At 38.3% G+C, this 27,029-nt stretch overlaps 1 protein-coding gene and 1 long non-coding RNA gene across 7 annotated transcripts in view; one reads left to right on the top strand and one right to left on the bottom strand.

Annotated features, from left to right (window-relative positions):
* The window catches only part of COLEC10 (collectin subfamily member 10), a 231,954-nt gene that overhangs the window by 128,345 nt on the left and 76,580 nt on the right, over positions 1–27,029 (bottom strand). Inside the window, exons 2-4 of one of the 3 annotated variants that reach the window (XM_070075426.1) lie at positions 23,212–23,352; positions 18,674–18,776; positions 11,703–11,867 (exon numbers count right to left, since the gene is read on the bottom strand). The gene's annotated coding sequence lies outside the window, so the exon portion shown is untranslated. The remainder of the gene's footprint in view (positions 1–11,702; positions 11,868–18,673; positions 18,777–23,211; positions 23,353–27,029) is intronic. The other 2 variants (XM_070075428.1, XM_070075427.1) reach the window with 2 other exon arrangements.
* LOC127490759 (uncharacterized) lies at positions 1,991–14,588 on the top strand. 4 transcript variants are annotated; one of them, XR_007919156.2, is made up of 4 exons: positions 1,991–2,140; positions 10,543–10,744; positions 12,024–12,134; positions 14,366–14,588. It is a non-coding gene; the product is annotated as an uncharacterized lncRNA (long non-coding RNA). The 4 variants fall into 4 exon arrangements; XR_007919154.2 differs by having other exon boundaries at positions 12,020–12,134; XR_007919153.1 differs by lacking the exon at positions 14,366–14,588 and adding an exon at positions 12,926–13,076.

The raw sequence follows: 27,029 nt of genomic DNA, 5'->3' as shown, positions 1-27,029 counted from the left end.
GTTCAAAGCCTCAGCTTCATCATTTAATACTTCTTAGACATTCTGACTTAAGATCTGATTCTCCCCTTAGCACACCTGTACTTCTGTCATTGCCATATGAAATCTCTTACTCTTCTATATACATTAAAGCTCAGGGTTTGCAAAAGGAATAGGGCTCTCCTGGTTATCACAGTGGTGCCCAGTTCATAAACCCCCAATGCTTTTGTTGGAACACTTTCTCCCATGTAAATATTATATAAAATGATTATAGTTCCTATCACCCCCTCAGCATTCATGGTTGATGGCACCAACAGGCCACCATCTTCCACTGTACCACATTTCCACCAAGTATCCTTAATGGAGTCAACGTTTTTATCCATTCATCAGTTTGGCTCTTAGTTCCCTGAAATCTTTTCCCCTACTGCATCTCAACTTCTCACCCCCCATAAACACTTGCTCTCCCTAATAACAGGGCAATTTTGGGGATGTCCTGTTAAACCAGTTTGCTTACAGGCAATTAAGCAATAATGTTCTTAACCTAATTCAAGTGTCCATTCCTTTTGCCTACCACTTCCATTTTTTTAAACTATCACTCTGTCATCTGTTAATATGTCTTATTTCCTGCTTTGATTCCACATTTTTCAGAAATGTATTCTCTTAAAAATACTCTAACCTCTTTCCCCTCCCTCACTCTGCCTTTGCTGCCTGGTGATACTCGAGCATGGATAAACACTATACACTTGATCTGTGCCTTCACCTGAGAGGTTGTATGCTGCTGGAGAAAAGCATATAACTGTCGCTCCCCCTCTTCGCGGAGGAACGACACTAGACCCTGCGCTGTTCTTTTGTCTGCTCGGCCCTTCCCGGGTTTGCTGCTGGTCCTTCCCGGGTTGGCTGCCGACCCCTCCACCTCCGTGGAGGGGTGGCTCCCCCTGCCACTTTCCCCACTTCCGCGGAGGAGCGGCACACCACCAGCCGGCTCTCTCAGGGGCTGCTCAGATGTTATCCGGATGTTCCTGGTGCATGTTGTCTCTCTCCTCCTTTATAGTCCTCTTCCACCAATCCCAACTCTGCTACCCACACGCCGAGCACGCTGCTCTCCTCCAATCAGGAGCAGCTCCTGCAGTTTATTGGTCGAACTGGAGGCAGCTGCATAGAAGCTGTTTACTCCTCTCCCAGCGCCATATTGTGGGAGAGCAGATGCATAGAATAAGTCTTAATTCCAGTAACTTAGTCTAGTCTGAGTTGTTCCCCACAATAACCATTGATGGGTGCCTCACTTCACACTTCTGATGAGTCTCAAGCTGGCACTCTGTAGAGCCTGATGATCCTACCACTCTTTCCTACCACAAAATGAGGAAACTTGTTTTGCCACTGTGCTCCAATTTTCAGATAGCTTTTACTCCCCTCTCACTCTCAGCTGAAAACATAGCAGAATACGTCCCAGAAAAAAATAAAGACGATCATAAAAGAACCATCCCCTTTTTTTTCACTCTAGCTCCTTTTTCACGTGCATCTGTAGCCTCTGCCTTTCTCCCTGCTGTATTGAAATAGATGTCCTGCTCTCATGGAAGGTCATGCTCTAGAGACTAACACTAATCTCTCCTTTTTGCAGCATGGTTTTGTTCCTCTTTGTTGGATCACATGTCTTAATATCACCAATCTTTTAAAAAGACTTCTAACTTTTCCCAGTTATTATTTCAATATCTGCTCCCTTTATAATACAATCTTTAAAGAACTGTCTTCCTTGCTTCCACTTTACTGCATCCTATTCTTTCCTAACTTCACTGTAATTGAACTGTTGTCAACTGAAATTACTTCCATTAGGGTCATTGATATCATATATTTTCCAAAGTCAATAGTCAACTATCCTTATCCTACACAAAATCTCAAGAGTCAACAAAGCTGCCACTCTCTTGTCTTAAATCATTTTATTTGCTAGACTTTCGAAAGTTTATGTATCTCTTTCTTCACTTCCTTCTTGAGGCACACTCTTACTCAACTTCCTGTGCTATTCCCTTTCTTTTTATCAAACCCCCAACTCCAGGAAACTCCTAGGACTCGGTCCACAGCAACTTTCTGTTCTTTCAGCTTCAGTCTTCCTTAATTCATTTTATCTATTTTCCTGGTTCCCAATGCCATCTAGACATCCATCTATCTAGTAAGTAGCACTTCAATTAATTATAAATATATGAATGAATGAATGCAAAAAATGCAACTATTTTGATGGGCTTGGCTGTATCTTGTGTTTATCTCACTGTGTGATACTGGGTGATTTACTTTTTTATGCCTCAATTGGTAACATAATCTTGAGCATGGTTTTCTAATGAAAATTAAACCAACTAGGGAGAAATTCAGAGTGATTGAGAGTTATTGAAGGCATATACACACTTGGATATTGCTATCTATTAACGCTTTTATTTGGTTAAGGTGCTGGCTTCATGGCTCCACCAGATATATCTAAACGCACTCCATTTTCTCGGTTTTAGATAGCATAGGACCAACTGGGGAGAAATTTAGAGTGATTGAGAGTTACTGAATGCATATACACACTTGGAATAATTGCAATATTGATTCCCTCTGGGGGATGTGTCATAGGTAAAAGACAAATTTAACTTATTTCTTATAAATAATATGGTTTTATGGGTTTACAAATATACATTTTTATCTTTAAGTCAACCTTGTGAGGTAGCAAGATGAATATACATATTATTTTATAAATGAAAAAATGAGTTGTATTTGTTTTCATAATTGTTAAATTCACAGAACACCCAGGACTTGGTTACTAGTCTGTTGAGTATCCATTATTGTATCTTAATACTGCAGCCGTGGTAGAGTTCAGATTGAATTGATTTTATTAGTGAAACAGTTATTTTCACTTATTTACACCAACACTTATATTTCACTGCCATCTAAGAGGTTTCCTTAACATTTCTCTGGCTGAGAAGCCTCATTTGTTCGGGAAGGACTGCTTTTTGCTATACATAACTTAACATGCCATGAAACAGGGTTAATGAAAACTTGAGAATTTCCACTAATACAGAAGACACTTGAACACTCAATAGTTTGAAAGCATGACCAATGAAAGACATAGGGATACAAGAAAAGCCCAGCCTACAGTTTTTGTTTGTTTGTTTGTTTGTTTGAATATGGCAGTGAATAAAGAACAAGCTTCAGGGTGACTGAGAGTTGAGTTTGGAAAATGTTTCATCACCACTTTGCCTTGCCATGTCACTTAGCTGTAAATACTTTGAATCTCTATTTTCATCAAAAAGTAAGGACACTACACAAATCACATTGAATCTGTTAAAAACTAATTGAAAATTAGAATTTTTAAAAATAATTAAAAAGTAAGGACACTAGAGTTTAGTTCACAGTGTCAGCAGGAGGATTCATATTATCAACTTTTAATACATTCTTATGTCTGTTTCAACTTCTTTGTTACTCTATGCCCACTGGGGTTAAACACCACGCTATAGGAGGGAGGACCAGTTCCAAGCAGGCATTTCACTACAAAGTGCATTTGAGTGGAATTAAGATTTAATATGCTCTCCTGTTTTGTTATCTAATTACTTGAAATGTATTCATCTTGTTCTATGAAATTAATCGTAAACTTCAAGGTAAGAAAAATTGCATGGGAGGCATTAAAACATTTGTATTCTTCCACCTGTTTAAATAAGGAAGTGCTTAATAAATAATTTAAGTTCCATTGGAAGAAATTGCCAGGGAATTCTAATTGAAATGTCTGCATCCCATATCAGTGTGCGTATGCTGGAGTTTCAGCTACATTTCTGACCCCAGCTTCTTGCTAATACATACCTGGGAGACAGACAGCAGGTGGTAGTTCAAGTATTGGGTTCCTACCACTCAAGTGGAAGACCTTGATTTAGCTTCTGCCTTTGGCCTCATGTGCTCTCTTTCTCTCCTTCTGTTTCTCTCGGTTTCTCTCCTTCTCTCCTTCTCTCTCTCTCTCTCTCTCTTTCTCTGCCTTTCCAATGAAATGAAAATTAATAAATAATGTTCTTTCTCCTCAAATGATCCACAAATTCTCAGCAAACATGGAAAAAAACTAGAAAATAAACTGAATTACCTTCAGATTCTGTAAATGTACATGGGATAAATTCTTATAATTTTGTTACACAGATTTCCTGGAAATAAAAGGGGCTGAGTATTTATAATTCTCATACATATCACCAAATTAGAATAGAATATGGCCAGAAACTTAGGTTAGTTTCCTTCTGTGAGGATCAATAATCAAGATCTTCATCAGCAAAAGAGGATTACATTCTCTCTCTCTCTCCTTCTCTCTCTCTTTTTCACGCACACACACAAATATAATGTATATGAACGAAATTGACATTGTGAGACTTCTTTATTGTTTATAGCCCTTCCCTATACTTCTGAGAAACCGTGGTTTTTCTACTTACTACTTGTTGAATTCTTTATTTAGTGGACCATTAAGGTTTGTGATTATCAAGAACATTTAAAGTATGCTATTGTAAAAATTAAAAGAAAAATAAGAAAAGAAGGAGGAGGAAGGGGGAGTGAGTAAAGGAAGGAAGGTACAGTAGGAAGTATCATTGTAACTGTATACATGAAATACAAAAAGTTATTGTAAAAAATCAAGGAAAGAAGAAGGAGGGATATAGGGAGGGAGGATGGGAAGTAAGTATGGTTATCTTCTTAGAACTGTACCTATGAAATACATGAAATCTTTAAAAGCAGGTCTTATAACTTTTTAAATTATTTTAATTAAAAATTAAGTTTTTAAAATATGTTTTACTTGGCCTGCGCCACGGCTCACTTGGCTAATCCTCCACCTATGGTGCCGGCACCCCGGGTTCTAGTCCCGGTTGGGACGCCAGGTTCTGTCCTGGTTGTTCCTCTTCCAGTCCAGCTCTCTGCTGTGGCCCGGGAAGGCAGTGGAGGATGGCCCAGGTGCTTGGGCCCTGTACCTGCATGGGAGACCAGGAGGAAGCACCTGGCTCCTGGCTTTGGATCGGCATGGTGCACCAGCTGCAGAGTGCCTGCTGTGGGGCCATTTGGGGGGTGAACCAACGGAAGGAAGACCTTTCTCTCTGTCTCTCTCTCACTGCATGGGAGACCCGGAAGAAGCCCCTGGCTCCTGGCTTCGGATTGGCTCAGCTCTGGCTGTTGTGGCCATCTAGGGAGCAAACCAGTGGATGGAAACCTTTCTCTCTCTGCCTCTACCTCTCAAATAAATAAATGAATAAATCTTTAAAAAAATAATTCAACAAATAACTTTTCTTTTCAGTAGGAAAATAGTAAGGATATTAAATAATAATCAAATTAAATAAATTCATATATATACATTCAAGTGGTCTTTAACAATGGGGCTCAAAATACATTATGTAAAAAGAGTCCCTTCAACAAATGATGCTGGGAAACTGGATATCCACATACAAACAAAATGAAATTGAATCCTTACATTACACCATATATAGAAATCAACTTACATGATCGCTGTTAAATATAAGAGTGGAAATAAGAGAGGGAAGAGATGTGCAATTTGGGACATGCTCAAGCTGAATTACCTCAAATGGTAGAGTTAGAAACATACCAGGGGATTCCAATTCAATCCCATCGAGGTGGCATGTACCAATGCCATCTCACTAGTCCCAGTGATCAATTTCTGTTCACAATTGATCATAATGATAGGACTAAGAACCAAAGGGATCACATAAACAAGAATAGTGTCTGCAAATACTAGCTGATTGAATCAAAAAGGGAAAGAATGATCCAACATGGGAAGTGAGATACACAGCAGACCCATAGAATGGCAAATGTCCTAACAGCACTCTGGCCTCATAATCAGCTCTTAAGGCATGCAGATCCGGCTGAAATGCCCATGAGAGTATTTCAGGCATGGAAAGCCAAGACACTCTGGGGAAAAAAAAAAAAACCTAAATGAAAGATCTCCACGAGTGAGATCCCAGTGGAAAGAATGGGTCATCAAAGAAGGAGGTACCTTTCTCTGAAGGGAGGAGAGAACTTCCACTTTGACCATGGCCTTGTCTAAATATGATCAGAGTCAGTGAACTCAGGGGGCTTCCATAGCCTTGGCAGCTCATGACAAGAGCCTAGGGTGATTACTGATGCCATAAACAAGTGTCAATTTGTTAAGTCAACAACAGGAGTCACTGTGCACTTACTCCTCATGTAGGATCTTTGTCCTTAGTGTGCTGTACATTGAGATTTAATGCTATAACTAGAACTCAAACAGTATTTTTCACTTTGTGTTTCTGTGTGGGAGCAAACTGTTGAAATCTTTACTTAATGTATGCTAAACTGATCTTCTGTATATAAAGAGAATCGAAAATGAATCTTGATGTGAATGGAAGGGGAGAGGGAGTGGATAAGGGGAGGGTTGCGGGTTGGAGGGACGTTATGGGGGGGAAGCCATTGTAATCCATATTCTGTACTTTGGAAATTTATTTTCATTAAATAAAAGTTAAAAAAAAAAGAAAAGTTGCCTTGTACCCCTTAAAAATGTGTATTGAATGTTAATCAAATTTTAAAATAGAAAATGCTAATGTAGCAAGTTCTTTATACGTATCTTAATTATGTCCTGTTAGTAAATTCAAAGGAATGAAATCAATTTAAAAAATAAATTCTGTATAGTTTGACATATAAAAAAAAAGAAATCAACTTATAATTGGTTAAAAATATAAATGTAAGACCTGAAATGTTAAAACTCCTAGAAGAAAACACACAGGAAAATGTACACAGAATTGGTGTTGGCCAGGACTACTTGGCTATGACTTCCAAAGCGGTGACAAAGTGAAAATAGATAAGGGAGGCTGCATCAAACTAAGAAACTTCTGCACCACGAAGAAAACAAACAATAGAATGAAAAAGATAAGCTATAAAATGGCAGAAAATATTTTCAAACTACATATCTGATAAGAGGTTAATACCCAATATATATATATAAGGAACTTCTATAACTCAATAGCAACAAACAGAAACAACCTGGTTAAAAAAAATCGGTAAAGAGCTTAAATAGACGCACGTCACCCCAAAAAAGATATACAAATGGCCAACACATAAAAGAGAAGATGCTTCACATCAGTAAGAATCAGGGAAATCAAGTAAAAGCCACAATGAGATTATCACTTCACACTAGTTAGGATAACTGTTATTTATAGAAAAAGTTAACAAGTAATGATGAAGATGTGGAGAAGTTGGAATCTTTGTACAACAATGGTGGTATAAAATGAGTATAAAATGAGGCAGCCACTATGAAAACAGTATGGCATTTCTTCATAAAAAATTTAAAAATAGACTGACATGGAATCCAGAAATTCTAGTTCTGGATATTTATAAAAAATAATTGAAATCAAATAATTAATATCAAAGAGATATTTGAAATCCAAGTTCATTGAAAACATATTCACAGTGGTCAAGATGTGGAAGCAGTCTAAATGTCTGTCTATGTGGATATGTGCCGTGGAATATTATTCAGCCTTATAAAAGAAGGGAGTTCAGTCTTACATGACAACATGGATGAATTTTCAGAAACTTATCATAAGTGAAACAGCCTGACACAGAAGGACAAATATCATATGTTTCCCTTTACAAGAGGTCCCTAAAATAGTCAAATCCATAAGTAGCTGAGAATAAGATATTGGTTGCCAAGGAGCTTTGAGGTGTGAACATCGGGAAGTTGCTGTTCAATGGGTACAAAGTTCCAGTTATGCAAGAGGAATACCTGTAGAGACCTGCTATAAAACATTGTGTCTATAGTTAGCAATATTATACACTTAAACTTACTAGAGTAAGTAGATCAGGTGGTTAAGTGTTCTCACCACGTTAAAGAAAAGAAGAAAGAACTGGATAGATGGAAGGAAGAAGGCCATAGTGAAGTTTGAGTATTAAAATATCTGCTTTCTTGGGTTTTGTATCATTTGAGTCTTCAACTATTTCCTCGGGCTATAGCAGCATATCACAATATGAAAATCCCACAAACATGGTAGCCTCTGGGGTTCCTACCTAGCTTTCATCTTGCAAGCTTCTGTGGAAGGGGATGGGCTGTGTTCCAACCATGAGACCTCCTGTTCATACTGCAGAAGGTGGATGGTTTCATGCACTAGGAGCTCAGGGTTTTTCTGGGTTTGTCACTGACCAGCAATGTGGCCTTGTGAGGGTCATTTAACTTTCCAGGCTTCTGTTTCTTTATCTTTAAATGTTTGAGTTTGAGCCAAATCATCTGCCAGACCCTTCCTGCCCCAGTGTTCCTCGACACAACATATGAGCAGATAGCAAGGATTCCCAAACTAAAACAAATTCAGTGTTGCAGCCAATTCAGAAAGCAATGACTTGATGTTACTAGATTTAGCCTATCTGTGGAAAGGGGGAAAAAAAACAGTGTTTACTGGCAGCCTGGGTGAGTCAAAAGGCCAAGCTATTTTTGGTGAAGACCACTAAGCTGGCTCAGGCATTTATATGCATTTTCTCAGCAATAGGAACAGACATGCTGCTCAAATTCCAGGGAAAGACCTACACCTTCAGAGCAATTCAGTAGTGAAAGAAATGTGCTTTGCTGGAAAAAAAAAAAAAAAAACATTTGAACACTAGCTGTGTAGTTATATTAGCTCTAAACATATGTGTAGTTATATAATATGTGTGATTATATTAGCTCCAAATGTAAGGTCATCAAGTGACCTAATTGTCTGATAGAACTCCTAGCTTAAGGAAGGGATAAAGAAGCATTCTATCTCTTGTTTTCCTTTTGTGCACATTGAATTGAATTAATAGATCCTTAATAAATAGCCACCTTGTAAAAACTGCATTTGTCAGTGCTGTGAGATACCTGTGGGTATGCACATGCATATAGTTCTATTGTATATTAAGACTGGAAGAAAACATTGCATGTTAAACAAGTGCATGTAGATAATGAAAATAAATAATAATACTTTTACTTCTTCCTCAACATGAAGTAATATGAAAACAACTGAAATCTGAATGAGTTTTGCTCTGGTACATGTAGCTGTCATATTTAGCATGTCAATGAGGCAGCATGAAGCTGCATTTATAAGTAGAGGCTCCACAGTTAAAGGTTAAAGATCTGAAGCCCAGATCTCTGTCATTTTTGGCTCTTACTGGTTTTCCTATGATGGCGAAGTTACTTAGCCTCTGGAAACTTTGTTTCCTTGAGAGTAAAATAGTGATAATTATATCTAATGTGAATAAAAATGCATTTGAAGATTTAAATACACATCAGAATCATAACTAACAGTGTTATAAAAATAAACTTTGAATTATATTTTTGTATAATTACAAAATACTTTATATTTTTATGCATCAGTGAATTAGTACTTTCACATCCAAAAGCAAAGAATTCACCTATTTTCCATTGCCCATCTATTTAGCCAATTAAGACCCATTTTTGCCATTTCAATCCATTTGCTAATTCACAGATGAAACATTAACCCCATGATGCCACTAAATATGAACCTGTAAAGACAAGGTAAGAGTGAAGCCAGCTTTCAGCCACAAAAGAACGGAAAGAGCAAGGTACCACTAGGAAACCACATAGGTTAAATGTAAAAAGAATCCAAGCTGTACTAATATTATCTAAGTCCTTTATTAAGGTACCCCCAAAGGCTTGTTTTTGGAAGTCTCAATTATGTAAGCCAACAAATTCTCCATAAAATTTATTCAAGAGGCATTCAGAGACATAAATTAGAGAGACAGAGAAAGTTCCCAATTGCTCTTTCGTTTCCCAAGTGCCCAAGAGCTGAGAACTCAATCTAGGTCTCCCATGTTAGTGGCAGGGACCCCATTACCTAAGCCCCCTCACCTGTCTCCTCATAGGAGTTGCATCAGCATAAGCTGGACTTGGAACTGGAACCAGGTGTTGTGAAGCCATGTATTCTGAGAAGAGATGCATGTGTCTTAACTAGTAGGCCAAATACTTGGCCCTTTGTATTTTAATTGGGCCACTTTAATAGCTCATCTCTGACATGTGCAAAAAACAAGTCCTGGTTATACGACACATGTTGAAAATGCAGTTCCCTTGACCTAATATTTAAGAGTGGAGCAGAGGAATTCTGAATCTTTAAAAAGGCTGCCAAAAGATCTGTCTACAAAATCACTGTTAGAGGTTGAATTGTATTTCCCCAAAATTCATATATTGGAGTCCTAACTCCCAATATCCCAGATATTTGGATATACAGTCTCTAAGCAGTATGTAAGGTTCAATGATATCATTAGGGGAGGCCATAATTCAATCTGACTACTACAAAAAGAGGAGACTGGGACTGAAACACAAACAGAGGGGTGACTACATGAAGACACAAGAAGACAGCCATCCATCAGGTAAAAAGAAGTCTCCAAAGAGCATCAACCCTTCCTACAACTTGATCTCCTTCTTATAGCCTTTAGAACTGTGGGAAATATTTGCAAGTTTCTGTTATTTTAGTCACCCCATGGGAGGTCATTTGTTATGGTTGCCCTGGTAAACTAAAGCAGCCAACTCTTGGGAATATCAGTTCTGGGACTCCTCATTCTATATTAACTCTTGTTTTTACAACATTCTAGGCAAGCAATCCACAGTCTTTATTTAAAACTGCCTCCAAAGGAACCCACAACACTCTGACATGACCTCCTTCATCTTGGAAGTGCATTCTTTGTAAGAAAAAGTCTCCCTTGCATGGTGCTGAAATCCACGTTATCCTAACCGGTAGGCTTCATAATGATAACACTGGGACACTCCAGGAATCTGAAGTGGTTTCAGAATCATGTAAGTAAAACCTTACTTACTGAAAGTTCAATGTTATATATACTTTTGATGGTATCATATTTTATCTGAATATTCTAGCTTTTAGTAGATTTAGGACATTTGGTAAATATCACTCAATTATAACCAGAATTTGCAATTTATTGATTTTTTAGATACAAGGCAGCGTATTCTAATTTCTAAAAACTGAATAAGATAAAATTATTACATGCAGGCTTTCCTCCCTAAAGGATTTTGGACTTCTGATGATGATAAAATCTCAATAGGTTTAGCCTCACTGTTCTTTCGGAAGACACTTTAGCTAAAGAAGAAATGGTTGTTGCATACCAATTTCTATCTGCGTATCACAAGCTGCCTATTCCTAAGAACTTATAGGCCATACTCAGGTTGGGAAGAATATTTAAAAACTATCTCCTATCATGTTCTACCAACAGTTTTACTGAAACAATGATTGTTTTGGACAGGCACTATCCAGGGAAATTGTTTAAACTGATTCAATTACCTGTATAATTGACTCCCAAAGCTTTTCCATCTTAGGATATTTCTCACATTAAAGATCACATTGACAGTGCAGCTAAAGCATAATAAAAGCCCTTTCACTTCAGCTGACTCTATTGAAACTCATTAATAGTGATAACTGTAACAACTGACATTTAGAGACTGCTTATTGTTATTTCAGTAAAGGACTTTCCATGCACTGCCTCATTTCATATAATTATAAATTGATATAGGCTATAATTCCTATTTGCATTTTAAAGAGGAGATTTAGAGAAGTTTAACAACTCAAAAATCACTCTTCAGTAAGTAGCAGAATCAAGTTTGTTACCAAGTTTGGCTTTAAAATCTTGCTGTCAACAATTGGGTGCCTTCTACAAGGAGAACTCGTAGTCCAGTGAAAGAAAAATTTGTCCTCTAGGCAACATTTGCAAAACATCTGTCAGACCAGAATAATAACACTTACCTCTTGAGATTGTTTGTCAGGATTAAATAAAAATGTAATTTTACTCAGTTCTTGGCCATAGTTCTTGGCAGATGTTTTTAAGTACTTTATAAATGTCAATTTACTCCTTTCCAACAATATTTGCCACATATACACAGGGCAATGAATTGGGCCACACAAGAAAACCTACAAATAGAAGACAAGAGTTGCCACTGTTTTCCCAATGTTTACATGCAACTGAAAAGGCAAAAGACAAAAATATGAAAACTTTATAAAATAATGTATTTTATTTGGTGCATTGACCAGGGTTTGTTTGTTTGTTTTTATTTATTTGAAAGGTAGAGCTCTATGGGGAAAGAGAAAGCGTGTGTGTGAACCAGAGAGCAAGCTTCCATCTGCTGCTTCACCCCCCAAATGGTCTACACAGCCAGGTCTGGGCAAGGCTGAAGCCAGGTATCAGAAACTCCATCTTGGTCTCACACATGGGTGGCGGAGATCCAAGTACATGGGCCATCTTCCACTGCCTTCCCAGGTACATTAGCAGGAAGCTGGCTCAGAAGCAGAGTAGCAGGGACTCCAATCAGCACTTTCATATGGGATGCTGGTGTCTGAAGCAGTGCCTTAACCTGCTGTACCACAACACAGGACCAATTCTTCTGGGCTGTATTCTGTCTCTATTTCCATCTCGCATATCTAAATGCATGGGCCACTTTCCTTTTATAGGTACTTCTTCATAGTGGGAGGGTGTACCTCATGGGGTTGATAGAAGCTTTTAATGACTATACCTTGGTAATGTTAATTCGTACCAGGGAAGATTGTGAGATATTTACTTATTGTATCTTATTCAGTCCTCATAAGGACTTTATGAAATTGGCACCAGGGCACCATTTTACAGTTGAGGTGATTAAGAAACAGGTAAATATTTGGCAAACATTACATGCCTAGTAAATGGTACAGCTGGGATGCCAGCTCAGCCAGCGTGGCTTTATATCCAAGTCTTAGCATTCTACATGGCGCTGACTTCTGGATTATAGGTGATATATGTAAAGGTGCATACATATTAAAGTGATCAAAAATAGAATATTTACTATGGGGTTAATAATTGCAAAAGTAAAAACAAGGAAGAAATTTTTTTCATTAGGCTGAAATGTGCAGAATAAAAGATTTTCCTAGTCATGGAAATAATAATGCCTTTAAGAGTACTGAACAGAATTTATGTTTTTTTTTTTTTAATTCCCTAAAAGAACACGAAGCATATGGAATTGATGGCATTTCCAGATTTCTCAGATGACTTCTCCCTCATGGCCTTTCAAAAGAAGACTAATTCTGTGATTCTTCCCATTAGCTCTGGGTCTCTTGGTTTACTTTTCCTAACAAAGATTCACAGATAAATCATGTGAGGCTGACATGATTTCCTGGAAGTTCTCAGTGGTCTAATCTGCCTTGATGTGGTTGCTTTCATGGTTTCAAACAGCCCTTGTGGTACAGGAGCAGGCACAAGGCCAGTGGGTCATATTGCACCCACTTGTTTAAATGAAAAATTATGTTCCAGGAAAAAATTATTTCACTTTGAAGCTCTACCTCCGAACGTGATATTTGAAGGTTCTGTGGAGAGAAGTGATTTGTATTTCTACATATTAAAATATTGCATGTTGACTTTGTCATTCCATTTACAACGAAGAATAAAAAATTCAGATGCACCTTCTTGTTTTCACTAGTAAGACAGGATCTTTTCAGAGAGCCTGTAGTTCTTAAAAATGCTTTGCCGGGGGTGGGTGTTTGGCCTAGTTGGGATGTCTGCATCCATATCAGAGAATCTGGATTCGATTTCTGGTTGCATTCCTGATGCCAACAGCTTCCTGCTAATGCATGCCTTGAAAGGCAGGAGGCGATGGTTCAAGCAGTTGCATCCCTGCTACCATGAGAGAGAACTGGATTGGGTCCCAAGCTCTCAGCTTAGGCCTGGCCCAGCCCCAGTCATTGCTGGCATTTGGGAAATGAATCCGCATATGGAAGCTCTCTCTGTTTATATGTCTCTCTCTCTCTCTCTCTCATATAAATAATCAATTTTTAAAATTTACATAATTATATATGCATGTGTATAGATGGAGCAATATAAATCCCAACAACACGAGTGTACACAGGAAACATCTTCCCTCACTCTTTCCGATTTGAATCCCTCTTCTCTCCAGAGGTGCTTTCTTCTTGGTTCGCATCGTGCATTTACCTGCATGCATGTACATATGTTTGGATGGAAACATTTAGTTTTTTACTGAAAGAATGTTAGACAAAATATTTTAATCCCAGTGAACATAACTCTATCTTGTTCTTTTTAATGGCTTCAAATTCCTTGGTATACCTGCAACAGTTTATTGATAAGGTTGTATTTGTTATTCATCTTTATTCCTGGAATAATTCTTAAGTTACATATCCTAGTTTAAATTCCAATGTTGCTATTCTTATAATTACATAATATATATGCCATATTAAATTTGATAAGTAAATGTCATGTGTACAAACCATATCAAATTTATTAAATATATATCATGTATATGCACAATTTTAAATTTATTAAATGTGTATCTGAACAGGCGCCATGGCACAGTAGGTTAATCCTCTGCTTGCTGTGCCAACATCCCCTATGGATGCCAGTTCTAGTCCTGACTGCTCCTCTTCCAATCCAGCTCTCTACTGTGACCTGGAAAGGCAGTAGAAGATGGCTCAAGTGCTTGGGCCCCTGAATCTGTATGGGAGACCAGGAAGAAGCACTTGGCTCCTGGCTTCGGATCAGCACAGCTCTGGACACTGCGGAGTAAACCAATGGAAGGAAGACCTTTCTCTCTGTCTCTCCCTTTCACTGTAACTCTACCTCTCAAATAAATAAAGAAATAAAATCTTTAAAATATATATCATATTAAATTTATTACTTCCTAGAGTATAAATAGATAGATATAGAGATAGATGTCCTATGTTCCAAAAGGAAAACTTTTACTCACTTTTATTTCAATACCACATGCTTCTATCACATTAATATAATCTGACAATTTTTCAAGATTATAATTTTATTTGTTCTTTCAGAATTTTTTCTTTGTCTTTGGTAGTTTGAGGGTTGAATATGTTACTCCCAGGAACGTGTGTGTGTGTGTGTGTGTGTGTGGTGCTTGTGTTTTGTTTTTATTCTATTCTATCTTTTTATACTTTCCCCAAGCTTCATAGATGTGTGATTTGGTATCTGCCACTAATTTTGGAAAGTTTTTAATATTACTCCCAGTATTCCTTGTGCTCTATTCTTTCTTTCTTTCTTTACTTTCTGGCATTCCAATTACAGATATTCCTTTTAAAACTTTCTCTCCACTTTAAATATTCTATTATGTTTTATGTATTCTTTGATTTCAGTTTGGGAACTTTCTGTTAATCTATTTTACTTCACTGATTTTTCCTGGGACATGTGCTATTTACTAATGTGCCATCAAAGGCATTCTTCATTTCTGTTAGTTTGATTTGATTTCTAATATTTCCATTTGTTTTTTTCTTAGAATATCCATATCTTCTTACATCACCTATTTGTTCCTGCAGCATATATACATTTTCCACTAGAGCATTTCACATGTTCATAGTAGTTATTTTTAATTATTCAATAATTCAGTATCTGGGTAATATCTGAGTCCAGTTCTGATGACTGCTTTGTGTATTGAGATTGGTTTTGGTTTTGGTTTTTAGTTTTTTGCCTTTTGGCATGCTTTGTAATTTTCTATCATAAGCCAGACATGTTATATAGGGTGACGGGACCTGTGGTAAATAGGCCTTTAGTGTTATGTTAATCTGGCTAGGAATTGAACTGTGCTTAGTATTTCTTGTACCTACAGGTATCCTTAGCTTCAAATCAATCCTGTGTCATTGCTTTTTCCTCTGCTGACTTGGCCCTTCCTTATGCACTCTTCTCCAGACAGACTCAGTGTCTTGTAGAAGATTCAGCTGCAATCCACTGCTGTCCCACCTAGAATTGTGGTAGTAAAGTGTAAAGGAGGAGGAACATTCTGTACTCTTCCACTGAGACCTCATTATTGTAGTCAGTGGTGTCTCAGGACAGTGACCTTCGAAAACGTCTCTCCAGTATACTATATTTTACATCTTGCATTCTACTCCCTTCCTGGGCTTTGTCATTCCCAGATTACTTCCTTAAAGGTTAAATGCTATTGACTCTGCTGGTCTATCCTTATATGACAAAAGAAGCCCAGTAGGGATTAGAGTTGAAAAAGATTCTCTTATTCCCAACTGAAAAGCAGGTTTTATAATTACTCCCTGGCAGAATTTCCACACGGAGAATATGCCTTTGTTATGCAGAGGTCTTGGGCATACTTCTTTGCATCCTCTGCCAAAGTCTTTTAAGTGGATTCTTCTCAAAACCTCACTGTTAAAACCTGGTGGTATTCCTGGAAATTCCACAAAAGGGTAGGAAACCCTCAAGACTGAGGCCCCAATATTTGCTCTCTCTCGTGTTACTTCAGGCAGGCTTGAACAGTTCATCAGATGTCCATACAAGCACTCCTAATCCGTCTATAGCTCCAACAGCTTCTGCTCCAAGAGACCTCATCTCAGCTGCTTGGATGTGCCTGTCTCACCAGATTTTGTGGTGATGGTTTTCTGTGACATCCTTATTCTCTACTGGACTACAGAAAATGTGTTAGTTTAGTTTGTCCAACTTTTTCTTCTTGTGAGGACAACAGTCATGGCTTCAAAACTCTACCTGTTAATGCTGAAACCAGAGCAAACTTAACAAGACGTTTTAGTGGTTTCTTTGCTCATCATGCTTGTGATAAAATACATTTAGGATTTTTAAATATTTTTGTGAGCTGTAACTTTAATCAACTTTTCCAATAGGGTTTATAGGTGGTAAGTGTCCAAAGTCCATGGGATATCTATCTCCGTTGTTATTTTATCATTCACAGGAATGAGTTGGTTTGGGCATAAAATTCAAGCCTCATAATCTTTTTTTCCCTAATTCTTATTTATTTATTTTTTTTGACAGAGTAGACAGTGAGAGAGACTTCATTCTCTTTTTTTTTATTTTTATTTTTTTTGACAGGCAGAGTGGACAGTGAGAGAAAGAGACAGAGAGAAGGTCTTCCTTTGCTGTTGGTTCACCCTCCAATGGCCGCCGCGGCCGGCGCGCTGTGGCTGGTGCACTGCGCTGATCCGATGGCAGGAGCCTGGTACTTATCCTGGTCTCCCATGGAGTGCAGGGCCCAAGCACTTGAGCCATCCTTCACTGTACTCCCTGGCCACAGCAGAGAGCTGGCCTGGAAGAGGGGCAACCGGGACAGAATCCGGCGCCCCAACCGGGACTAGAACCCCGTGTGCCGGTGCCGCAAGGCAGTGGATTAGCCTAGTGAGCCACGGCGCCGGCCAATTCTTATTCTTTAGAAGATATTGCTGAAACGTTTTCTTGAGACCAGCCCTTTTTTAAAAGGAAGAATTGGTCACCAACATTTCTTGATATATGGCTCTAGAATTCCACTTATAGTATCTCCAGTTGTGGATTTTCTGTTTTTACTCCCCAGGAACAGTTCCATCTCATGAGTCTCTCAGTGGTAAGGCAATGTCTTCTCCTTTCTCTACCTACTTCTTTAAAAACAATGGTGAAATCCACATAATATAAAATTAACCATTTTGAAGTGTATGGTCCATATGCATTGGTTATGCAACCACATCCTTCATCTAATTCCAAACCATTTTCTTAACTCTAAAACTAAACAAAAAGCAATTATGTCTTTTTTCTGTTCTGTATTGCTATAATAGAATACCATCGACTTGGTAATTTATTTAAAAAGACATTTATTTCCCACATATCTGGAGGCTGAGAAGTCATTATCAAAATGCTGACCTCTGGTGAGGGTCTTTGTGTTGCCTCTTCCTATTGGCAGAAGGTGGAAGGGAAAGAAGTCCTGAGGGCAAGACACCATGAGAAAGCTGAACCTGTTTTTATAACAAGCCCACTCTAGTGATAATTAATTCATCCGCTGGATAGTGACATTAATTCATTCATGGGGGCAGAGACTCCATGAGCTAATTACTTCTTATTAGGCAGCATTTTCCAACCCTGTAGCATCGATGATTGTTTCCAACATTTGCACTTTATAATAAACTTTCAAACCACAGCAAACCTCATGGCCATTAATCAGTGATTCCCCATTCTTTCCATACCGCAGCACCGGGAAATCACTAATTTTCTTTCTGTTTTAAGGAATTTACCTATTTTAGATATTTTGTATAAATAGAACCATAAATTATATGTGACCCTGTGATATGGGACAAATCAGGGAGACAGTTTAGGCCCATGAGCTGCAGGCCACACCCTTTGCCCCTAAGTGATCTCACCTGTATCCACTCACCTGTCAATCAGACTATGTAACCACTGCCCTTTTGGAAGTTAAGAAGAGGCTGGAGCACACGGAGTCCACCCCGCTCTGCTGCTTCTCATGCCTGCTCCTCTGCACCCCGTTTTTACCACCAGCCGCTGCTCTCCCATCCTCGTGCCCTCTCCTGCTTTCAGGAGAGGCTGGTATGGAACTCCCCACTTACTTTTTCTGACCCACTTTTCCTTAATAAAGCCCTCACGTTCCTGTGTATTTCTCTCACTTTCCAAATAAATCCTGAACTTGACCATGTTGTCTGCCTTGTTTGCACTGGGCTTAGAATTCTTATCTGAGTAAACAGAAAGAACCTGACATATTAAATTTTGTTTTATGTTCTCTCATAGCACTTGCGTGTCTGACTTCTTTCACTCACAAAGATTTCAAAGTTCATCCACATTGTAGCATGCATCGGTGCTTCTGTTTTTCTTAAATAATTTCTTATATGATTGGTACTATCTATTTTCACTTTAGTTAATTTTCTTTTATTTATTTGAAATACAGAGAGAGAGAGAGAGAGAGAGAGAGAGAGAGAGAGAGAGAGAGAGAGAGAGATACTCCTTCCCCAGGTTCACTCACCAAATGCTTTCAATGGAGCCAGGATCCTGGGATTCAACCCAGGCTTCCCAAGTGGGTAGCAAGGACCTCAATGGCTTCTTCCATGGTACACATAAGCAGTAAACTGGAATGAGAAACAGAGTCATGACTTGAGCCCAGGCACTTTGATACACCATGTGGGTGTCCCAAGCTGTGTCAAAATTCCCACCACTTCATTCTTTCTTATGGCCAAATGATACCCAATTGTTAGCATACAGCAGCTTTTGTTTATCTGCAAGTTCACCTATTTATGGACATTTGAGTTGTTTCCACATTTTGGCTTAGATGTGGGCCTTCTTGCATTTTTCTTGCTGGGCACTTAGTAATCAGTTTCAATTTTATAATTCGGGTTATTTTCCCTATGCACTGGAATATACTTTATTTATTCAATTTTTTTTTGACAGGCAGAGTGGACAATGAGAGAGAAAGAGAGAGAGACAGAGAGAAAGGTCTTCCTTTTGCCGTTGGTTCACCCTCCAATGGCCACCACGGCCGGTGCACCGCGCTGATCTGAAGGCAGGGGCCAGGTGCTTCCTCCTGGTCTCCCATGGGGTGCAGGGCCCAAGCACTTGGCCAATCCTCCACTGCCTTCCAGGCCACAACAGAGAGCTGGACTGGAAGAGGAGCAACCGGGACTAGAACCTGGTACCCCTATGGGATGCCGGCGCTGCAGGCGGAGGATTAACCAAGTGAGCCACAGTGCCGGCCCCTGGAATATACTTTTCTATTGTTCCTTTCCTGATTGCTGTCCATCCATTCCTTTTGTAATCATCTATAACTTTACTTAGGTAACTTGGAACTTTTGGTTATTAACATTTGTTTTCTGTTTCAATTACATTGTTCTCTTTCGCTGAGTACAAAAAATGCCCCGGTTCAATTTGCAGCTCCTCGTATTGAATGAACTTTTCTTAATATGTTACACAAGCAATCAGCTACATTGTTAAATTTCAAGGAAAAAATTTTGAACGTCTATCATCTTTTTTATTTAAAGATTTATTATTTATTTGAAAGGCAGAGTCTCTCACACACACACGCCCGCGCGCGCGCACACACACACACACACACATCTTTCATCCAGTGATTCCCTCCCCAGATAACTGCAACAGCCTAAGTTTGGTCAGGCCAAAGCCAGAAACTCCATCCAGCTCCATCTGGGTACTCCACATAACTTGCAAGGACTCAAGTACTTAAGCCATCATCTGCTGCTTCCCACACACATTAGCAGATATCCGGACTCGAAGCAAAACAGCTGGGATATGAACTGACACTTTGATATGAGATGAGGTAGTTCTCAATGGTGTCTTAACCTGCTATACCACAACACCCACCCTTCTTTCTTTTCCTTCCTCCCTTCCTCCCTTCCTCCCTTCCTTCCTTCCTTCCTTCCTTCCTCTCTCTTTCTCTCTCTCTTTCCTTTCTTTCTTTCCTCTGTTGCTCTTTCTCTTTATTTATATATATATAAAGCATCTCCCCAAATTTCTACTAGCTATAAACTTTTGTGAAAGTATGTATGTATGTATGTATGTATGTATTTTCATCTACTTTGAAGACAAAGCAACAGAAGGGGAGAGAGAGAGAGGCTGATTCACTCCCCAGTAGCCAGGGCTTAGCCAGGCTGAAGCCAGGAGCCAGAAACTCTATACAAGTCTACCATGTTGATGGAAAGGAACCAAGTTCTTGAGCCATGATCTGCTGCATCCCAAGATACCTTAGCAGGAAGTTGGATCAGAAGCAGCATAGCCAGGATTCCCACCAGCACTGTGACATGGGATGTGTGCATCCCAAGTGGCAGCTTAAGCCCCTGTGCCACAGTGCCTTCCACTTGTTAAAATATTTTATTTTATTTTTTGACAGGCAGAGTGGACAGTGAGAGAGAGAGACAGAGAGAAAGGTCTTCCTTTGCTGTTGGTTCACCCTCCAATAGCCGCCGCGGCCAACGAGCTGCGGCCGGTGCACTGCGCTGATCTGATGGCAGGAGCCAGGAGCCAGGTGCTTCTCCTGGTCTCCCATGGGGTGCAGGGCCCAAGCACTTGGACCATCATCCACTGCCTTCCCGGGCTGCAGCAGAGAGCTGGCCTGGAAGAGGGGCAACCGGGACAGAATCCAGCGCCCCGACCGGGACTAGAACCCGGTGTGCCGGCGCCGCAAGGAGGAGGATTAGCCTAGTGAGCCGCGGTGCCGGCCCCCTTGTTAAAATATTAAGTTGTCTGTTTTAGTAACTCCATGTATGAAGGTCAGGTGTCAAGTTGGATGGATTAAGACAATGTGGAAACCTGGTAGAAAACTGTTTTGAAGTATCTATGATAGTGTTTCCAGAGGAGATCCAGTGAGGATCCATGCCCAGTGTGTGTCTGGTGCCTTTCAGTCAGTTGGGGCCCCAGAGAAAAAACCAGAGTAGCTGAATATGTCTATTATCTAAGCGGGTCTGCAGTCTTCCTCAGCTGTCCTTGGGCATCAGAGGGGTAGAATCCCCAGTCTGCATTCTAGGATGCCCACTGGTGGCCCCTAGGGTGTTGAAATGACAGTTACATGCTTAGCTTCCTGGTTCTGAGGCCTCTGAACTTGGACAGAACTACACCACTCACATTCCAACGCCTCTAACTTCTAGAAGCCCTGAGACTTCTCAGTCTCCACAATCTTCGAGCCAATTCCCCTAATAAATAATTTATAAATACATATGCATGTATGAGGTACCTTTGCCTCCAGTAAGTGCATGTCTGCCTACCTAGCAATCCTTTGTATCTCAACATAAACATGAAAAATACATGATATGATACTTAACTAAAGTTAACCACAGTGATTTCTAGTTCTTGAAATTTGGTGTGATGCTTACATATGTTTGCACTTCTGGGCAAAGATTGGTTTCTTTATAAGTACATTTACAAAATGTCAGTATCACAAATGCAAATACATTATGCTAAGTTAAAGAAGAAAACTGAACACAAATGTGCCTCACTCTTAACAGTTAATTCTAGGTATAAAATTTCATTTTTTCATTTTTCTGTATTTTTATTGATGCCAAATAAGTTGTAACTGTTATAGTCACTTTTATTTATGACGAGATTTCATGAGTACTGGTGGGGCATATAATGAAGTTCCCATAAACTGTTTTAGAAGCTTACAAAATAAACAAATGGGAGAAATATCAAATTAACTTACTTCATCCCATATAACAAAATATATTTCAAATGGATTCAAGATGTAAATGTCAGTTCAGTAAGAGAAATCAAAAAAAGAAAATTTGAAAATTTTATATAAATTTTCTGATACATCAGAAATCTGAATATAGACCTAGCATATGATCCAGCTATCCCACTCCTGGGAATTTACCCAAACCAGAAGAAATCAGCACCTGAAAGAGGTACCTGTATCCCAATGTTCATTGCAGCACAATTCACACTAGCTAAGACATGGAATCAACTGATGTCCATCAACTGTTTACTGAATAAAGAAATTATGGTAACTTTACATTATGGAGTACCACTTATCTGTAAAAACAATGCAATCCTATCTTTTTCAACAAAATGGATGCAACTGGAAACCATTATACTTAGTGAAATAAGCTAGCCCTAAAAACACAGATATCATATGTTTTAACTAACTAAAACGTATGTATCAGGTAACTAATAGAGTACCTAACATGTAATGTATTGGAGTGAAATGGACATTTTGAGATTTGTCTCTTCCATTGAGGAATAATGTTTTGTTTTTTCCTTCATACTAGTTGTTGAACTCTTTTATTTAGTGAGGGGTTAACTTTACAATTATTAAGTAAACTGAAAATAGATCTTCATAAAAGTAAGAGTGGAGATGGAAGAGGGAGGAGGAAGAATGGTTGAAGCATAGCGGGTAGGGAGGGTAGGGTGGAAAGGATCACTATGTTCCTAAATCTGTATTTATGAAATACATGAAACTTGTGTAACTTAAATAAAATAAAAAAGATGCTTCAGCAAACACAGGAAAACCGCTTACATTTAAAATATCATGGCAAATATCACTACAATTAAAATGTGAAGATAAGCAATAAACATTAATTAGATTTATAAAAATATTAATGGCAAAATTATTTTCCAAATAAAATCCTTGAAAGAAAATATAGTAGAAAACTTAGGAGATGGATAATAGTTCCATCAGTATTTATAATTATATGGCAAAATAAGTTTTTGAATACTATTGATGGAAGGGTAAATTGGCATGGCTATTTTGGAAAGCAGTTTAGTAGTACATATCAATTTTTCAAATGCAAATACATATCTTTGACCTCAGCAATTTTGCTTTTAGAGATATAACACTTGCAATGGCTAAATAATGACTATAATGTATATATTTATCAAAAAGAAAATAAGTTTCCTATATCTATACATATAATAAGGGGCAGGTATTTTGATGCAGCTGGTTAAATCCCTACTTGGGACACACATATCCTATATTGGCATGCTGATTCCAGTCCCGGACATCCAGCTTCTTGCCAATGCATCTTGGGAAACAGAAGATGATGACTCAAGTGCTTGTGTCCTTACCACTTATGTGGGAGATACAGATGAAGTTCTTGGCTCCTAGCTTTGGTGGGGCCCAGTCTTGGCTGTTGTTCACATTTGAGGAGTGAAATAGCAGATGGAAGATTTTTTTCTTCTCTTTCCCTTTCCTTCTTGTTGCTTTGCCTTTGAAGTAAATTAAGACAAATAAACATTTAAAATATAAATAATAAGGTAAATAAGTACTAGAGTGGAGTATTTCCAAGCCATGTATATATGATTTGCACTTTAATCACATATGTAGGTGATGTGAGCTCATATCTCTATCTTCACCTGTTTGTACTTGAGGAAGAAATACAAACAGTTATTTTTGGAGTTGTTTTAAGTAAAATGTGGCTTTTGTCCAATATCATTTGTTAGATAACCATTAACCTGGTTTTCTAACTCCTCTGATGGTGATTATAATTTTTGTTTACCAAAATATAATTTAAAATGTCCTGAAGGTTGTGCAATTTTTGGTTTGCTATTTGAGACTTTTTGAAATTTGAGTTTGATGTCCAAGACTTTCTCTGATTTCAGAAAATGAAGAATTTTAGTATTGACATCAGATTGCTTTAGTGTAATTATCTCCTTACAACTTCTGTGGATGAAATTGATGTTTTGTTATCTATTTGAAAAAACTGAATTATGAAACCAGAAATCAAAATTTGAATTGGAGAAAACAATGAACTTGATTATGTCCTTGGTTCTGTGCCATTTACTTACATGAACTTGGAATGAATTACCTCCCTTCAATTCTACTTTGCAATTTGTAAAATCAAGGTGTGCATTAAATCAGGTTCTTCTAGTTCTTAAATCCTTCCATTAATTACCCTAATGAGAAACTAGGATTTTATGTTTAGTGCTAGAAGGATTTCTGGGGCCATAAGAGGCTAGCATTCCATCTATACCATTTCATACACAATGTCTATTTTTTTTTTTAATTTACCTGAATGACAGAGTTACAGAGAGGTAGAGACAGAGAGAGAGAGGTCTTCTATCTGCTGGTTCACTCCCTAGATGGCCACAACGGCCAGAGCTGCACCGATCCAAAGCCAGGAGCCAGGAGCTTTTTCTGGGTCTCCCACGTGGGTGCAGGGGCCCAAGGACTTGGGCCATCTTCTACTGGTATTCCAGGCCACAGCAGAGAGCTGGATCAGAAGAAGAGCAGCCAGGACTCGAACTGGTGCCCATATGAGATGCCGGCACTTCAGGCCAGGGTTTTAATCTGCTGAGCCACAGCGCTGGCCCCCCTTGAGGGTTCATCAAAACCCTCAAGCTCACTAACCTTCCATTCACAGTTGTCCCTAGAATAAGGCAAAATACACAAAAATTGCAGGAATTTGAGACTGGCATAGCATTTGTTAGTATTAACAACCCAAGGACTTTGTTAGGGAAAGTAATTTGTCCTTTTTAAGTATGAATATAGAAATTTATCTGAATAGTCAAAAAAGATTCATGTTACTATTTCTCTGGATGTCATACTTGCATTTATTTAAAAAAAGGAGATTATTATCCTACCCCATCAGTACTGTGGCATATTAAACTCCACTGTCAACCCACTGAGGACACTCTAGTGCTAGGAGGTATATTCAGAGAAAAAGACTATTTTTATGTGTTGAGTACAAACTTCAAAGTACATGGTTGCTAAATGTTAAAAATCAATGTTACTTCCCACATAAAAATCACACTTCAATAAAAATAGCAGTGGGAAAATAAAAGACAATAAAGAGTCATGGTTGGTCAAGAATTTATTTGGATTTTATCTGGTGGTCAGTACAGTTTTAAAGGAATGGAAGGCTTAGAAATTCTTATTATTTACAATCATTGAATGAGATTGAATTCATATTCCTGAAATGGCAGATGACTAATGAAAAATGAGTTCTCTCACAATAAGAGAGAGTCCAAATTTTTTAAATCTGTATTCCATTTGTTAACTACTTTATCTGCCTTATAAGTCAAGAGTAGAAGGCTGTGGAAGCTTGGTCAACTCAAGGTTACAGTAACAAATAAATAGTTTACAGAATTAAATACCTTTTCTCCCCCTTCTGTCTTTAACACTGGTTCATTACCTACTGGTCATCCTTCTCCACCAAAGAAGTTGGAATGTTGCCTTTCTCTCCTTAGAATTCAGGTTTTCCTTCTTTATACAATACTGAGGGATCTTACCACTCACTTTCGTAGGAAATCAATCTATCCTCCATGGTCAGAGGAATTCTTATTAAAAAGTTTGGAAAGGAAGAATCTAAGCAACTGGGAAATCCAGGAAACTTTACCATTTACAATGTCCATGCCTATAGGACAATATGTCAGTCTATTAGCTTAATAGGGGTGTCTGAAAGAATTCATTTGACTCGCTTCAAGTCACTAAACTCATTATACTCACAAAAGTGTATGCTGTCTGACAGTAATGGGGTGAATAACACAAAGAAACACATGCCTTTTCCTTGAAAAGAACATGTACTTTGAAAATTGGTAAACATTCTTTGGAAAAATCACCCATGATATGACACAACAGGTTGAAGGAATTTGGAAATGTTCTGTAAGTTTGTTTCTTACTACAAGACCACAGCATAGCCATGCCTAAAAGTGGGAGTAAAAAGCAATTTGATTACAAATGATTTTCTAATTATATACTGACTCTATTTTAATATTAAAATCATTCTGATGTAGTTTTAGTATGTTAATAAAATGTAAATTGCTTTCATCCTGACCTTCTGTTTTATTGTCCCTCCTCAGCTTTTATTACAGAATCATTATTGCTATGGAAATGTTAACTTCCTGTTTGTATTTCTGGAAACCTGAAAGGCATGGAAGTTGGCCAATTCAGGATTTGTTAGGTTGCTACTGAGAAAAATTTCTGCAGCAATTTTATTCTGCTGCAGTTTACCAAATGAAATCTGTCCATTAAAAGTCAACTTTGTGGTCTAAGCCATAGAAATATCTCTTTTCTTCCAGGAACAAACTGTAAATCTTAAACTCATTTAGGTTAATTTTGAAGAACTGAAATTATTGCATCTAAACAAAGACAAATGTGAAACTAATTACCCTCCAAATTGCTCTCTGGAGTACCAGACTACAAGTGAAGGACAAGGTTAGATAACTTTTCTAGATGTGTTTCATCACAACTGCCACCTCTTGGGGGAAAGGTCATAGTAGAGTTGAGTTCCTGGTTTGTCAGGTTCAAAATCTTGATTTTGTAAGGTTACTTAAATTTAAGCAGGCTCTGATGCCACATATAGCCAGAAATGTTACTTTACTAATTACGAGAGAAGACAAATCAGGGAGATTCTGGTTATCAAAACTCTCAAGCTCACTAACTTTCCATTCGCAGTGTCCTTAGAATTGCAAAACTGGGTTAGAGATGGAAAGTTTCCTGATAAGATAGCAGCAAAGAGAACGGAATGTCCCTGAAGGAATTCTTACCTTAATTAAGGGAAGATACACCTCTCTCTAGGGGTCAGAGCATGGTACTTTGGTCTATTCTCTTGGATGATTACAAGATAATTAGTAGAAGAAATCTATTTTCTCTTGTCCTAACTTCTGTAGTGTGGGCATTTGTTCTAATGAATATTTCCTGAATTTCATCACATAGGTAACAGTCCATCACATGAAGCATCGATGGATCTTTCCTTTTAGTGGAGAAAAACAGATAAACATGTTCAAGAAATTAGCATTTTAGATAACATGGTCCAGAAAGACTTCTCTGAATGAGACACTTAGAGAAAAGAACTGAATAATATGAAAAGTCCAAGAGGACTCCAAGCAAAGTGAATTGCAATGCAAAAGTTCTGAAATGGGGCAGTGTTAAGTGGGCTTGAGGA

This window comes from Oryctolagus cuniculus, chromosome 6 (genome assembly GCF_964237555.1).
Source record: "Oryctolagus cuniculus chromosome 6, mOryCun1.1, whole genome shotgun sequence".
Classification (NCBI taxonomy): Eukaryota; Metazoa; Chordata; class Mammalia; order Lagomorpha; family Leporidae; genus Oryctolagus; species Oryctolagus cuniculus.
Note: the sequence above shows the minus strand (reverse complement) of the source record. Positions and strands in the feature narration are given on the sequence as shown.